Below are 14,618 nucleotides of genomic sequence, written 5' to 3'. Positions count from 1 at the left end.
CTGAACAGCAAGTGAATATAGAGTGAGGACCAGGTCTCTTAGCCGGCAGCTTTCCTTACTACATCTCTCAAATTTAACAGGGATTCTGACTCACTTTACTATTAATCTGTATGACACTCATTAAGAAATATAAACGTGCTCTCCTTCCCCATCTCAAAAGCAGTAAGTGTACTCACAGTGACGGGGAGGGGGGTTACCGTGTCGCCGGCACTCCGCTGAGGGCCACGTCTTCTTCATTGCATTGAATTGTCACCATTAGGTACCAGGGGGAAGGTATGTAACTAGCTCCACTCTCAAGAGATGGGATCTGAGGCTCTGAGAGGTGAAATGACTTGCCCAAGGTCACGCTGGAAGCGATCCAAACAAGATTCGGGCCCAAGCCTGTTGGAAATTCCCAAGCCTTTGCACTGAACCCCAAGGCTAAATACACAGGATTGCCGGGTCCTCCTCTCCTTTGCTTTGCCAATGTTCCGGGACGCCTCCGTCCTTGGTAATTGAGAGGTGGTTGGTGCAATGCAGCCTGTCACACCTGGGAGCTATTTTTAGCAAGTTCCTGTATAAATCCTTCTTCTCGGAAGGTAGAAAGGAGTCCGCTTTCTTCAGTGCATTCCCCAGTTGGTATATTTTTTATGGTCTCCTTGGTGCGGTGTGTTGTAATTCAGGAAACCCTTGCTGAGATGGACGGGTCCCTGCGTCAGCAGGCTGGGGGATTGCTCTCGTCTCTGCCTTTCTCGGCCTACCATTCAGTAAGTAATCCTCGAGAGAACCAGATTTCCTTTTCGACCCACAAAATGCCTTTGGTTCCCTTCTATGTTCAATCCAAAAGCCCTGGGAAAAGTTTTTTGTTTCTTTACATGTTGTCAAAAATGTTCGAATCAATGGAGAAAGGTCAAGACCCAGATAATGCCCAGAGAGCGGAGAGGTTGAATCATGTTCACATTATTAGAAATTCATGTCCACGCTGTCAAAGTCAGTAACTGGCTTCAAGTAAGTCGAGTTGCTTTCTACCTCGAATGAAGAAAATAAGTGGACAGGTTTTAATTTTTCAAGGACACTCGGAATTTGCAGAAGCGTCTTTTGCCTCATACAGACCTCTTCTGCCCACGCCTTCATCCATGCTAGACATCACTAATAGATCACGGCACTCTGGCCTGCTCAGATCGGTTGTGATCTTACAATCCTTCCCAGGAGAGGGTGCCGGGCAGCCTCCGCCGCTGGTCAAAATTGGATTAGAGGTGAAATCAATGTGCCACGCCTGGCTGGATTCTCTTTTATGTCCTTTGTGAGTTTAGGCATCCCTGTTTTCTTATCAGACTGCCTCAGATCCAGGCCAAAGTAGACTGAGTTCCGATGCTAACCAAGGCATTTGACAGAAAAAGAAGTGAAGCTCTAATTCTTTTTTTTTTTTAAGATTTTTTATTTATTTATTCGACAGAGACAGAGACAGCCAGCGAGAGAGGGAACACAAGCAGGGGGAGTGGGAGAGGAAGAAGCAGGCTCCTAGCGGAAGAGCCTGATGTGGGGCTCGATCCCATAACGCCAGGATCATGCCCTGAGCCGAAGGCAGACGCTCAACCGCTGTGCCACCCAGGCGCCCCTATGATGCTCTAATTCTTAAATTATGAGAAATGAAGGTTTAGAGGGGAGATTTGTCAAAGATCACGTGGCCAGTGAGTGGCAGAGGGGGTTAGTAGATTCAGGAGTCAGCTAGACCCAGGTTCGTGTTCTGCCCGTACCGCTTCCTCATTGGTGGTGTCAGACTCCTGAGCCTGCAAGTTTGCTCATCTGTAAAATGGGAACAGAATGCTCCCTACATCATTTAGCTATGGTGGGGGTTAAAATGAGCTACTGCATATAAAATGCCTACCTAGGAGGGGCCCTGGGAGGTAGAAGAAGTGTCTAGTAAATGTTAGCCATTATTTTTTCGGTTTCCTTAAAAATATCTTTTTTTTTAAGATTTTATTTATTTATTCGACAGAGATAGAGACAGCCAGCGAGAGAGGGAGCACAAGCAGGGGGAGTATGAGAGGAAGAAGCAGGCTCACAGCGGAGGAGCCTGATGTGGGGCTCGATCCCATAATGCCGGGATCACGCCCTGAGCTGAAGGCAGACGCTTAACCGCTGTGCCACCCAGGCGCCCCTCCTTAAAAATATCTTATGCCCAGTGGCACCTGGGTGGTTTAGTTGGTAAAGCGCCTGACTCTTGGTTTTGGCTCAGGTCATGATCTCAGGATGGTGAGACCGAGCCCTGCCTTGGGCTTCACACACAGTGCGGAGTTTGCTTGTCCCTCTTCCTCCCCCTCTGCCCCTCTCCTCACTTGTGCTCTCTCCTTTTTCTCTCTCTCTAAAATAGAATAAATAAATCTTTAAAAAATGTATTTTATGCCCAGAATAACTTAATACACGTCGTTATGAAATTGGACAACGCCGTGAAGCGGATGCCACGATTCCCATCTTACAGATCACGAAACAGAGACTTGGAGAAAGAAGACGGCTCTCCCAACACCATAAGAAAAGGAAATAGAAATGCCAGATACCGTAGAGAACAGGTGCTCGTTTCCATAAAGTCGCACGAGGCATCCCTCTCTCCACACCATGTATCACAACCCTTCTTTTAAAATCCCAACCTCAGGGCGCCCGGCTGGCTCAGTCCCTTAAGCATCTGCCTTGGGCTCAGGTCATGATCCCAGGGTCCTGGGATCGAGCCCCGCATCGGGCTCCCTGTTCGGCAGGGAGTCTGCTTCTCCCTCTGCCTCTGCCTGCAGCTCCCCCTGCTTGTGCTCTCTCTCTGTCATATAAATAAATAAAATCTTCAGAAAATAATAAAAAACAGTAAGATCCCCATCTCTGCCTGCATATCTGGTCTCGCTTACCCTGCTTCCTTCTTCTCTCCAAAGCACTTCTCACTTTCATCACACTATCTTGCTGCATAATTTCCTTATTTGTCATGCATATATTTTATTGTGTGCTTCCCTCCTACTTGACTCTAAGCCCCCAGGGCAGGAAATTGTATTTATATCTGTAAGCTGCTGTGTTCACCGGCTGAGCACAGCGCCTGACCCACAGTAAGTGCTCAGTAAATATTTGCGGAGTAAATACCTGGCTCAAAAGCCTCCTTTACGTAGCACACCGCTAATCCTGCACGATCCGTAACCAGAGCTATCATTTGTTGAAAGCCCCCCATGTTCTAGGCATCTTGAAGGCATCATAAATAGATTATTGCTGATTTTTACTATAACCTTTCCTGGAAAGGGGGATTATCCAGGCTTTGCAATGGAGAAGACTGACAGCAAGTTTGCTGGGACTTGGTGCCCAGCAGGGGCAAGCGGGGAGTTGGGTCTAGGTGGCTGCACACCAGCACGGGTTCTCCTTCCCCAGCCAATGCACTGCAGGAGCGCGCTTCATTCACAGAGAGAAAGAACGTGCCTCGATCCCCGTCAATGTATCTAAGTGTGTATAAAGGGAATGGATGTACAGCTCTGTTCGTGCAAGAGACTGTAGCTGTTTTCCAGGGATGCCGTCCCAGAGTGTCACACATGGGTGGCCGGAACGACGGAAATCTCTTGTTGTACATTGCTAGAGGCTAGAAGTCTGGGACCAAGGTATCAGAAAGGTGGTTCCTGCTGAGCGGAATCTGTTCCAGGCCTTTGTCCTTTGGCTCATAGATGGCAGTCTTACCCTATGTCTCTTCACACCGTCTTCTCTCCATGTGTGCTTGTCTTTAAACGTCCCCCTTTTTGTAAGGATACCAGTTAAATTGCACGAGGGGCCCACTCTACTCCAGTATGACCTCCTCTTAACTAATTACATCAGTAATGAGCCTATTTCCAAATAAGGTCACATTCTGAGGTGGTAAGGATTGGGACTTGAGCATAGGAATTGGGGGGGGGCACAATTTTACCCACAATGTGCGTATTTTGAAACATACATAAAAATGAAATTCTAAAAGGAATAAGATACATAGAAATATTCTAATTAGAAAATTCTGATTCTTCCTACACCTTCAATGAATTGTTTTTTAAAAAAAGCTTTAGGGGCACCTGGGTGGCTCCCTTGGTTGAGTGGCCAACTCTTAATTTCAGCTTCGGTCGTGATCTCAGGGTTGTAGGATTAAGCCCTAAATCAGGCTCCACGTTCAGAGAGGACTCTGCTTGAGATTCTCTGTCCCCCCTCTCCTTCTCTCCCCCACTTGTGCATGCACACTCGAAATAAAGAAATAAATAAAATCTTTAAAAAAATTAAAACAGCTTTATTGAGACATAATTCTTACGCCATACACTTCACCCATTTAAAATGTACAATTCAATGGTTTTTCGTACATTCACAAGGTGGTGCAATTATCTCCACAATCAACTTCAGAACATTTCCACTGTCCCCAGAGGAAACCCCATACCATTAGCATTGACTCCTCATGTTCCCTCAACCCCCTAGGGAAGAGCTAATCTCGTTCCTGTCCCTATAGATTTTCCTATCCTGGATATTTTATATAAATGGGATCGTGGAGTATGTGGTCCTTTGTTACCATCACGTGTTCAAGGTTCACCCCCACAGCATCTACGCATCCTTCGTTTCCTCGTATCGCTGGATAACATACCATTGTTTGAATCGGCCACCTTTATTTATCCGCTAATCAGTTGGTGGGCATTTGAGTCATTTCCACTTAAGGTTATTACAGACAGGGCTGCTACGACCATCTGTGCACAAGTTTTTGCGTGAGCGTATTTTCTAAATGCCTCTTGGCTAAGTCACCAGACGTGGTGAGGGCTGAGCCCTAGGAGAAGTCTGTGTTTGACCTTTTGAGGAACAGCCAATTATTTTCCAAAATGGCTGCCCCATTTTATGTTTCCATTGAAAATGTACGAGGTTCCGACATATTCCCATCCTCCCCACTACTTGTTAGTATCTTGTGTTTTTCAGTTCTAGCCGTTCCAGTGTGTGCGTTTGAACTGGCATCTCACCGTGGTTTTGATTTGCATTTCCCTGATCATTAATGGCGTTGACCATCTTTCCGTGTGCCTGTTGGCCACTTGCCCATCTTCGTTGGAAGAATGTCTATTCAGATCCTTTGCCCACTTATAATTGGCTTATCTTTCTATTCATTATTGAATCGTAAGATTCTTCACATAGTCTGGATACAAGTCCCTTACCAGATATATCATTTCAAATACTTTTCTCCCAGTCTGTGCGCCGTCTTCTCAGCTTCTTGATGGCATCCTTGGAAGAAAAAAAAAAGGCTCTAATTTTGATAAAGTCTGATTTACCTACCTTTTTCTTTTGTCATTTCTGCTTTTGGTATAAGATCTACGAGGGCTGGGCGCCTGGGTGGCTCAGTCGTTAAGCGTCTGCCTTCGGCTCAGGGCGTGATCCCGGCGTTATGGGATCGAGCCCCACATCAGGCTCCTCCGCTATGAGTCTGCTTCTTCCTCTCCCACTCCCCCTGCTTGTGTTCCCTCTCTTGCTGGCTGTCTCTATCTCTGTCAAATGAATAAAAAATAAAATAAAATAAATAAAAAAACTTTTAAAAAGGGGGGAATCTCCCTTTAAAAAAATATCTAAGAGGGCTTTGCCTAATCTAAGGTCATGAAGATTTATTTATTCCTGTGGTTTCTTCTGCTGGAGGATGAGCTCGGCCCTCTTCTAAGCGAGCTGTATTATTTACGGGCCACTAGTGAGGAGGAGGAGAGGAAGTGCTGAGCTAAGGGTTGTCTATTCACTACCTTATTTTGTCCTCAAAACATCCCTCTAAGGTAAGAATTATCACCCTTGTTTTGTTGATGGAAATGTTGAGGCTCAGACAGATATACTTGTAACAAGAGACAAAACACATATTTAAACCCAAATATCTCTGACACCGAACACTGGCCACTTCCCAGCTTACTGCCCCCCCCTCCAGCGTCGTCTCCCAGGTGGGTGCAGAATTGTGACAATAAGCTGTTCTTACGTTGCCATTCGAGTTGGCTGCCGACCTCACGGTCCATGAGGACAGCACTTATAAGAGGACCCGGATCTGCCACATCACGAGAGCTGGTTACGACTTCTACCTGAGTCTCTCCTATGGGCCTGGCTCTCCTCTGGTTATCAGGAATAACCCACTAACCCGGCGCTAACCATCTGGCTGGAATGAACACGGTTTTTACCATTGGACAAAACTGGATTCAGCTCAAGCCCTTGCCATTCACACTCCGTCGTGGACATGAACGCACTACTGACCCTCGCTGGGTCCATGTGCTCAACTGTGAAGTGGGGATAATAAAATTATCACGAAAGAACCCCACAAAAGTTACAGTTTTTTGTTGTTGTTCGTAATCAAATAGAGGGGATGGAGCATTGGAGACACAAAGCAACTTGCCTAAGGTCACGGAGCGAGTTAAGTGGGAGAGCTGGGATTTGAACCCATGTCTGTTAGAGTCTGGTTAATGTCTACCTGCCTTGTTACGCGGTTCTCCACACAGAGTAGCTCTAAAACGTACAGGGAATTTGTAAAAAGGATTCCGAACCCAGCGAAGTCTTCACCCAACTGGTGAACACCTTACACTGAGGCTGTGGGGAAACTCCCCTGTGACAAAAAAGGATCCAGACTTCCCTAATTCCCACCGGCTTCCTGCAGAGCCAGCCAGCCTTCCCAAGTTCTCCTGCAACACTGGGAATCTGGAGAGCCCTTGGAGAGATTCGATTTCTCTGATCTCGCCGGGCACAAGGAGAATCTGGGAGACATGAAAGGTGGCGGTTATTTATTTCATGAATAGATAACAGCAAGCCATTTAAAGGGAGCGGTGGCAGGAAGATGAAAAAGCTATTAATACAGTTTGAAGCTCATCTCTTTTGGAGTGGTCAGCACCAGCCGGGGAGGACAAAAACGAGAAAATATTGCAGTGGGCGCTCCTGACAACACAAATTATTCAGGAGATAGGAAAGTGCATTGTTCACCATCATAAACATTTTTTTTTATGTTTATGAGATCTGTTCAAAGGCATCTTGATGGATGGAACCCAATAGCATTTTATGTGCGCGTGCGCACGCTGACATTTTTTTGTTCTAGTATCCTTTGTAAATCGTTTCTTTGAGCGGATACACTCAACACTGGCTAGGCTGGGCCTAGGAATGCAAAGGGAACCCCACGCCCTTGTTCCCTGGGGAACTGTACTCCCCTTGCTGTTTGCTGTGCTGCAGGTGGGGCTCTGGGAATCAGGGAGCTGACGTGAGGCAGTCTGATGGGGGCAAAGGAAGTGCTTCGGTTCTGGGAGGAGAGAAACCAAGAGGAGCATGGGGAGGAGAAGGATGCAGCAGGATTTCCCAGTGCATGATGGGAACTGTATGCCCCCCCCCCCCCCAAGAGGGGCCCCAGGGAGTAAGATTTGGAGAATCCTTACATGTCTGATTGCCATGCAGGTTCACAGCGTAAGGGATCCTGTTCAAGGCTGTGTGGTCCTTGAGGTAAAGCCGCAGACCCCCTCAACATGGCTTGCTTCCACTCGCTTCCCAGTCCCTGGCCAGGGCGGGACACCTGCAAAACTCGGGTGCCTTAGAGAATGCTTTCAGATATACAACGTGGAAGTGACAAAACTGAGCAAAGCTGTTAATCACCGTAACTAAGCCGTGATGTCACCTATACATGATTGATAGTTTAATTACCTTCAGTGGAACGACTTGCAATTTAGTCAATAATTGGCCAAATTAGACAACTTACTGGTTTGATCAAAGTTTTCCCCCCCCACTTGAACTGGCTTATGATTTGATTTAAGACTCATGCACACAACTACTTGACTCTAAGGGACGAATTGAGTTTTGAATCCAGGACCCCGTTTTGTAGACTGACGAAGAATGCCAGCTGGGGAGTCACACGCCAGCATTACACACTGGCACCCTCACCAGGGTGCTCCGGATGTCCGAGCCCTTTATGATGCTGTTAGCCTCACATGTTGCGCTGATCCTTATTCCGTATCCCTTCCTAAGGCAAAGCAAACGCATGCCTGGTGAGCCTACCATGTGTCTTGTGAATTTCAGTGAATTTCAGTGACAATTTCAGATGCAGTGACTCTGAAAGCCATTCCAGTGGTTAAAAAATATCTGGACTTGGTTTGGCGTTGCCATTTATTCACTGGGTAACTTAAACTAGTAACTGAACCTCACTAAGCCTCAGGTTCCTCTCCTGCAAAATTGGGACAAAAATCACACACTTCATAGAGTTGTGACTCGTTAAATGAGATAATATGTGCCAAGTGCCTAGAACAGTGCCTGGCCCCAAACTGAATGATGATTGTGTAAAATGCCCAGTATAATGCCCTATGTTAGGTCTAGGCAAGGAGATTTTCCACAGACTTCTCTCCTGCCCATCAGGGAATATCCCCCACGGGAGCATACTCTGGGTCAGGAACTAAATCTCCAGGTAGTTATAAGGACGGCCCTTGCCCTGTATCTAGCTCTCTCTAGACTCTCACGCAGGTGTCTTAATCTGCAAACAGAGCATGTCACGAGGCCAGAGAATGTCTAATTCAGGTCTAATTTCCTTCCCTATTATTCAGCAAAATGTCATAAATACCTTCATGATTTATGGTTAAATGCAGGACACGTGTTGGAGAGTTGCAAAGACAAAACCTAAATGGGCATGACGATGTCATGTGCTGACAGCTAGGCTGAGTCTGGATTCTCTCCTTTGTGCAGTGGGGAGCCAGGGGAGTGTGGTCACGGGGAATCTGAGCTCTTTCTTTGTAAAACAAAACAAAACAAAAACAAACAAACAAAAAAAAAAAAAAAAACAAGAACAAGAACAAAAAAAACCCTGCTAAATCTTCACCATGACCCTCTGAGTTTAGAATCCTTGTGCCAGACACATTGAAGGAGGGAACGATTGCAGTATATTGAGACTTGATACAGGTCGATTCAGGGAGCACAACGAAAATGGAATTGACAAGCCTCCAGCACGGAGCACATATTTGACAATTTTACAGGCCAGCCAAACACTTCCTTAGTTCAGTAAAGTGCTCAGCCCCATCAAACCAATCCCATGTCGCAACACCCCAAGTAGTCACGGCTGGTACAGGAAGAGCCATATCAGGTTTAAGGGGATGGTGTGACTCCTTTGTAGCAGGGTGCTGATGTCCCCGGAGAGGACATGCTGAGATGGCGTCTGGGGCTGGGGCTTCGGCCCGTAATGCGTGAAATAGCTGACTTGGGGCACTTTTCTCCCAGCTAGAGGCTACGCTCTCCTGACGTCCGATCTCCCTTTCTCTTCCATGAAAACCTCCTCTGGGACTCTTCTGAGACTTCTGGTTGGCCACTGACTGTGTTATTTCTCGACCAGGATTCCAGCTATACGTGCCACCACCGTTCTCCCACTTGAGTCAAAAACCAGTGTCACCCGAGCAGCCTTCCCAGTCTCTTCCGGTCGGTCACGAAGCTTGCTGGAACGAATTCCCCCCAGAGTTCTCACATCCCTGCTGTCCCCGCGGGCCACCGCCACTCAGAGCGCCACTGCATTCACGTGAGGCCTGCAATGGCACCTTGCCTGGTGTCCCTGCCCCCAGTCTTGCCCCTCCATCCCATTCCGCACACCGCAGCCAGAATGCTCGTTTGAAGATTCAGCTCTGACAACGCCATTCTCCAGCTTCCAGAGCTAAACCCTACGTCCTGGCATTCGGTGCTTGTCACAACCTGGCCTCTCCCCCAGCGACCCACTCTTAGGCTGCTAGTCCTTGCTCACCCCAGCCACGCCACACCTCCATGCAAACGCCAGGCTCTCTCAGGCTCTTCTGGGGAACAGAGTCCTCAGCCTGACATGGCAAAGCCCTTATAGGTGACCCCATTTCTCCTGCCTCCCATTCCCTTGTATAGGCCCCGTCAGCACGTAGGGCTGGGACGCCAGGGCCGTACTTCCCTGGGAGGTACCTAGAGGGCCGTATCTGCAGTTCCCCCTGAGACTGATGAACTTGGCAATGATGAGGTTTCTGGGGGCATTTACGGACGCATAAATCAAAATTCGATTTATGTGAAGGAAAATCCCAGCTGGTTTACACGGCAGGATTATGAAACAGGTTTTGACTGCGTGCAGCCTCTCTCATGTGATGTAAAATGATTTTACCCTCCACAAGGGAAACTCGGCTCTTACACTTCTGGCATTTTCCTGGGGTGACCCTGGCCCTGGGCTCACTTTGAACACTTCCAGTAAGTATGGCATTCTGAGGGTACCAACTTATAACCCTGGTCTAACCGAGGAGAGGTAGGGAAGTGCAATTTATTGGACACCTGCTGTGTACCAAGCACATCTCTACAATATCCTATTTTAAGCCTCACGACGGTCGTCAGGGCACTTGACGTCGTATTGACGGCCTTACTCTCCACCACGAGACCGTCTTTTCATCCCTTCCTGAGACAGTGTGTCCGTTATATATTCTGCGGAATATATTACCACGCCCTTAGCAGCTCCCAGCAACTCACATTTCTCACCTCACCATTTCCCTGGGTCAAGAGTCTGGACACAGCTTAACTGAGTCCTTTGCTCTGGGTCTTACGAGGTTGCAGTTACAGTGTCGGCCAGAGCTGTGGTCTCATCTGGGGCACGACCAGGGAAGGATCTGCTCCTGAGCTCATGTGCTTGTTGGCAGTGGCCCTTCACTAGGGGGCTGGAGGATCGAGGACCTCAGCTCCTGGTTGCCTTTTGGCTGGAGACCACCTTCACTTCCCTGACACGTAGGACTTCCAAACACAGCCACGTACTTCTCCCAAGCCAGCAAGAGACAGTCTTAAGCAAGACAGATGTTACAGTCTTATGGCACTTACATAAGTGACACCGTTCCTCTATCTTCTTTTTTTTTTTTTTTTAAGATTTTATTTATTTATTTGTCAGAGAAAGAGAGAGCGGGGCTCAAACCCAGGACCCTGGGATCATGACCTGAGCCAAAGGCAGATGTTGAACCAACTGAGCCACCCTGGCGTCCCCATTCCACTGTCTTCGTGGCAGTAACTGGTTAGAAGGCAGACACAAGTCCTACCCACGCTCAAGGGGAAGGGGCCACACGAAGCGTGAGTTTCGGGAGATGGGGTTTGTGGGGGCCACCTCAAAGCCTGTCTGCCCCTGAAGGGTTAAGACACTCCAGGTCACTCAACTAGTTGTTCGTGGAGTAGGGATCTTACTTCAGATGCTACCCTCTGACTGTGACGCCGTCCCATCAGCCGATTCTACAGTCTGCGAAATCCGAAGCAAAGCTCTTTCCCGGGAGATTTATCCTGACGGCTGAACCTGAGTCATCTCTTCATCTCTGGAGCCACCGCGGGTCATTAGTACCCAAATCGGTAAAACTGGAATAGAAGGAGGCAGTTCTTCAGGGGACAACTGAGGTACGGGTACCAGAAATGGGGAGGGGGTCCTAGTGCGTCCACTCCTGCTGGACACAGGCCTCCACAGGCTGTCCTCTGACAGAGAACACGTTTTCTCAGATGGAGCCCAAGTGATCCACTGTGGCCTTTGGGAGAAACTCACGTGGCTGCTCCAGGGTAAATGTCCCCTCAGGTCTCCTTCTGTGTGGTCACCTTTCACAAAAGAAGGCTTTGCCATCTGCCTTATTGAATAGGATATTGCCACTGTGTTTTTATTTTTCCACCCACACTCACAGCCTCCAATTTGATGTTTGGAGTGCTTCCAATTCTTTAGTTCTGCACCAGACTTGTATTAACTCCCACACGGCTGTCATGTGCAGTTGTACAGGTTGTGCACTGCATAAGGGATCCCTGGCTAAGAGGGTGAGTGGATCATATACAAAGTCAACATACTGAGATCTCTTTTCCAAGGGCAGTGAACACAGTCAATATCCCTTCCCATTTCAGTAACAACAGTCCAGTTTTATCTTAAGAACCTCCTCCCTTTACTATTCAGCCTTCATACCACTCATTAAAGCCAGGCCGTTTCTGCCTGAGGAGAGAGGCACCTTTTTCCAATTCACATACAGAGGCCCATCTAGGCTTGCAGTAGCCTTGATGACTATTTTCAGGATAGAGAACCTTCTGCTGGGCTGGGGTCATGACATAATCTGCCCTAGTTGACTTTAACAGCAAGCAACTCACAGTGTTTTGGGTTTTTTTAATTTTATTTATTTATTTGAGAGAGAGAGAGAGTGTGTGGGTGGGTGTGTGTGTGCAAGCGGACAGAGGGGCAGAGGGAAAGAGAGAATCCCAAGCAGGCTCCATGCCGAGCGTGGAGTGGAACCTGGGGCTCAGTCCCACCACCCTGAGATCATGACCTGAGCTGACATCAAGAGTCGGATAATCCACCAACTGAGCCCCCCAGGCGCTGTTCCTCACAGTTTTTAAAACCAGCTAGGATGGCTGCCCCATCGCGGTGGAAATTCCACTTTCAACATGCTGCCCCTAAACTCCCAAGTCCGTATGTGGCATCATTTGCTAAAGAATGAACCACTTCGGCTGTCATGTGCCTTTAAATAAACCTTAAAATCGACAGCCCGCGTTGGGCTCAATGCTGATTTTCAGTCGTAAAGGCTGTGCTAGGGGAGTGAGCCTTGAAAAGCCGCATTAAAAAACATGCAATCAACACCAGCTGTGGTGAAATTAAACTCAACCGATCACAGGTGTTCATACGGATTCCACGCACACACGCTTCCTTTAAAATGCGCAGTTTGGAAAACACAACAAGATGAGGTCTGTGGACCATTCACCCCAGAATCCCCCGAAATCCTTCCTAAAAATGTAGACTCTCTATCCTCCCCCTAGACCCATGAAGCCAAGCGTCTGGGGAGCGGGAGCCCAGGAATCGGACCTCTAGCAAGCACCCAAGGCTGTTTCTACGCGCGGTGCCGCTGAAGACCACTGCCGAGCAGGGTGGCCGGCATCCTAAGGCTCCCGGGATACTCAGAGTTGTTCCCCTCGTAAAGCGTCCATTTTTTTTTTTTTTTTAAACAAACTCCGGGTGATTCTCATGTGCAACCGCGTGTGATCCGTGATGAACGTGGAGGTGAACTTCAGTCTCTCACGGTCACGAACCAATCTACCGAATGAGCTTCTCCAGGGCGGATTCCATGTCTGAGACTTGTCATTCCTCCAATGTTCACTAAACGTTGACTCCAAGGATGAATCAGTGATTTAAGTAACAAAGTGGCAGCCAGTGTTTTTTTGTTCAAGGGGACCAGGTGCTAGATTAAAGATGTCTACAAACTCTCCATCGTGTCTCCCTGGACAGGTGGGCTCCCATCCTCCTCCCCTTGAGTCTGGACCGATCCCGTGACGTGCTTGACTGATGGGATATGGGGGAAGGGACACTGCGTGGTTGCTGAGGCCGGGTCATGAGAAGCCTGTGGTTTCTATCTGGCTGTCTTGGAATGCTTACTCTTAGACCAACACAGTGGTGCTCCCAGCTGACTTCCAGCACCTTCTCCAGCTACCTTGCACGGGCCAGCTGACATGAGCCTGCACAGGAGTGCAGCCCCCCGGTGACCAGCTGACACCAGGTGAAGCAGATGAACTGCCCAGGTAACCTACAGGACAGTGAGAGATAATACAGTGTTTTAAGCCACTAATTCGGGGGTGGTTATTACGCGTCACTAGACCACAAGCAGACCACCAGGATGTTGGTACTCTGAAATCTGTAGATGATGAGGGAGTTTCTTGCAGTCATTGGTTGCGAGCTGCCTTTCGAGGGCGGTGAGGAGGTGTTTATTCCCTGGTATTTCCTGTCCTGCGATGAGACAGAGCAGGCTCCATGGGCAGAGGGACATTTGACACAAAGAACCCGATCAGCGGGTGGTTGGAAGTCAGCTGTCCAGCTGGGTGCACAGAGGTGGTAGGTGGTGACAGAGTCTAGGGTGCAGGGGCACCCCAGCATCTAATCTCCTCTCTCAGAAAGCAGCTACTCAGTTCCGCATAATTGTAGTCACGAAAGGATGTGGCGATGGACTTACCAGTTCTTGCGGCCTCCCGGGAAAAATCAGAAGGCTGGATCTTCATGTAGAGCTCGTGATTTTTTAAAAGTTGGCGAGTAACTCAGATTAAAAAACAACTTCTGGGGATGCCTGGGTGGCCCAGTTGGTGAAGCGTCTGCCTTCGGCTGAGGTCATGATCCCAGGGTCCTGGGATGGAGCCCTGCATCGGGCTCCTTGCTTATCGGGGAGCCTGCATCTCCCTCTGCCACTCCCCCTGCTTGTGCTCTCTCTCTCTGACAAATAAATCTTTTTTTTTTTTTTTAATTCTGTGAAGCCAAATCATACAGGCCAAACAAAACGTGTGTAAGCAGATGTTGTCTTGATCAGCACAAGACGGAGCAGAGAGGGCACTGAGCCCCATGTAATGTTTCTTAGAATGGGAAGATGCAGCAAGACAGCAGGAGGTGGGTCATGACCTTGACCTTAAGTGACAGATTTACATGGGAGTAGCTTTCAGGAAAGGGAAGCCACATCGTGAAGACCCAGGAACTGACAGTTTGTAGGATGCAGGGGAAGTGACTAGTTTTAGAGTAAAGCTGTGAATGTGAGGGGAAACAACATTAATCTTGCACTAGAAACAAACAGAGAATGATGCTAATTGGCCACATTAAGTGCATATATTATTTTCACTTCTTCACTCTTGGTAAGAAATGTGCACTGAAGATTCTAATCTCAGAAAGGAGGGGAAAAGAG

Source organism: Ursus arctos, unplaced genomic scaffold, assembly GCF_023065955.2.
Source record: "Ursus arctos isolate Adak ecotype North America unplaced genomic scaffold, UrsArc2.0 scaffold_34, whole genome shotgun sequence".
NCBI classification, from domain to species: domain Eukaryota; kingdom Metazoa; phylum Chordata; class Mammalia; order Carnivora; family Ursidae; genus Ursus; species Ursus arctos.
The sequence above is the reverse complement of the archived record's forward strand: the minus strand, read 5'-3'. Positions refer to the sequence as shown.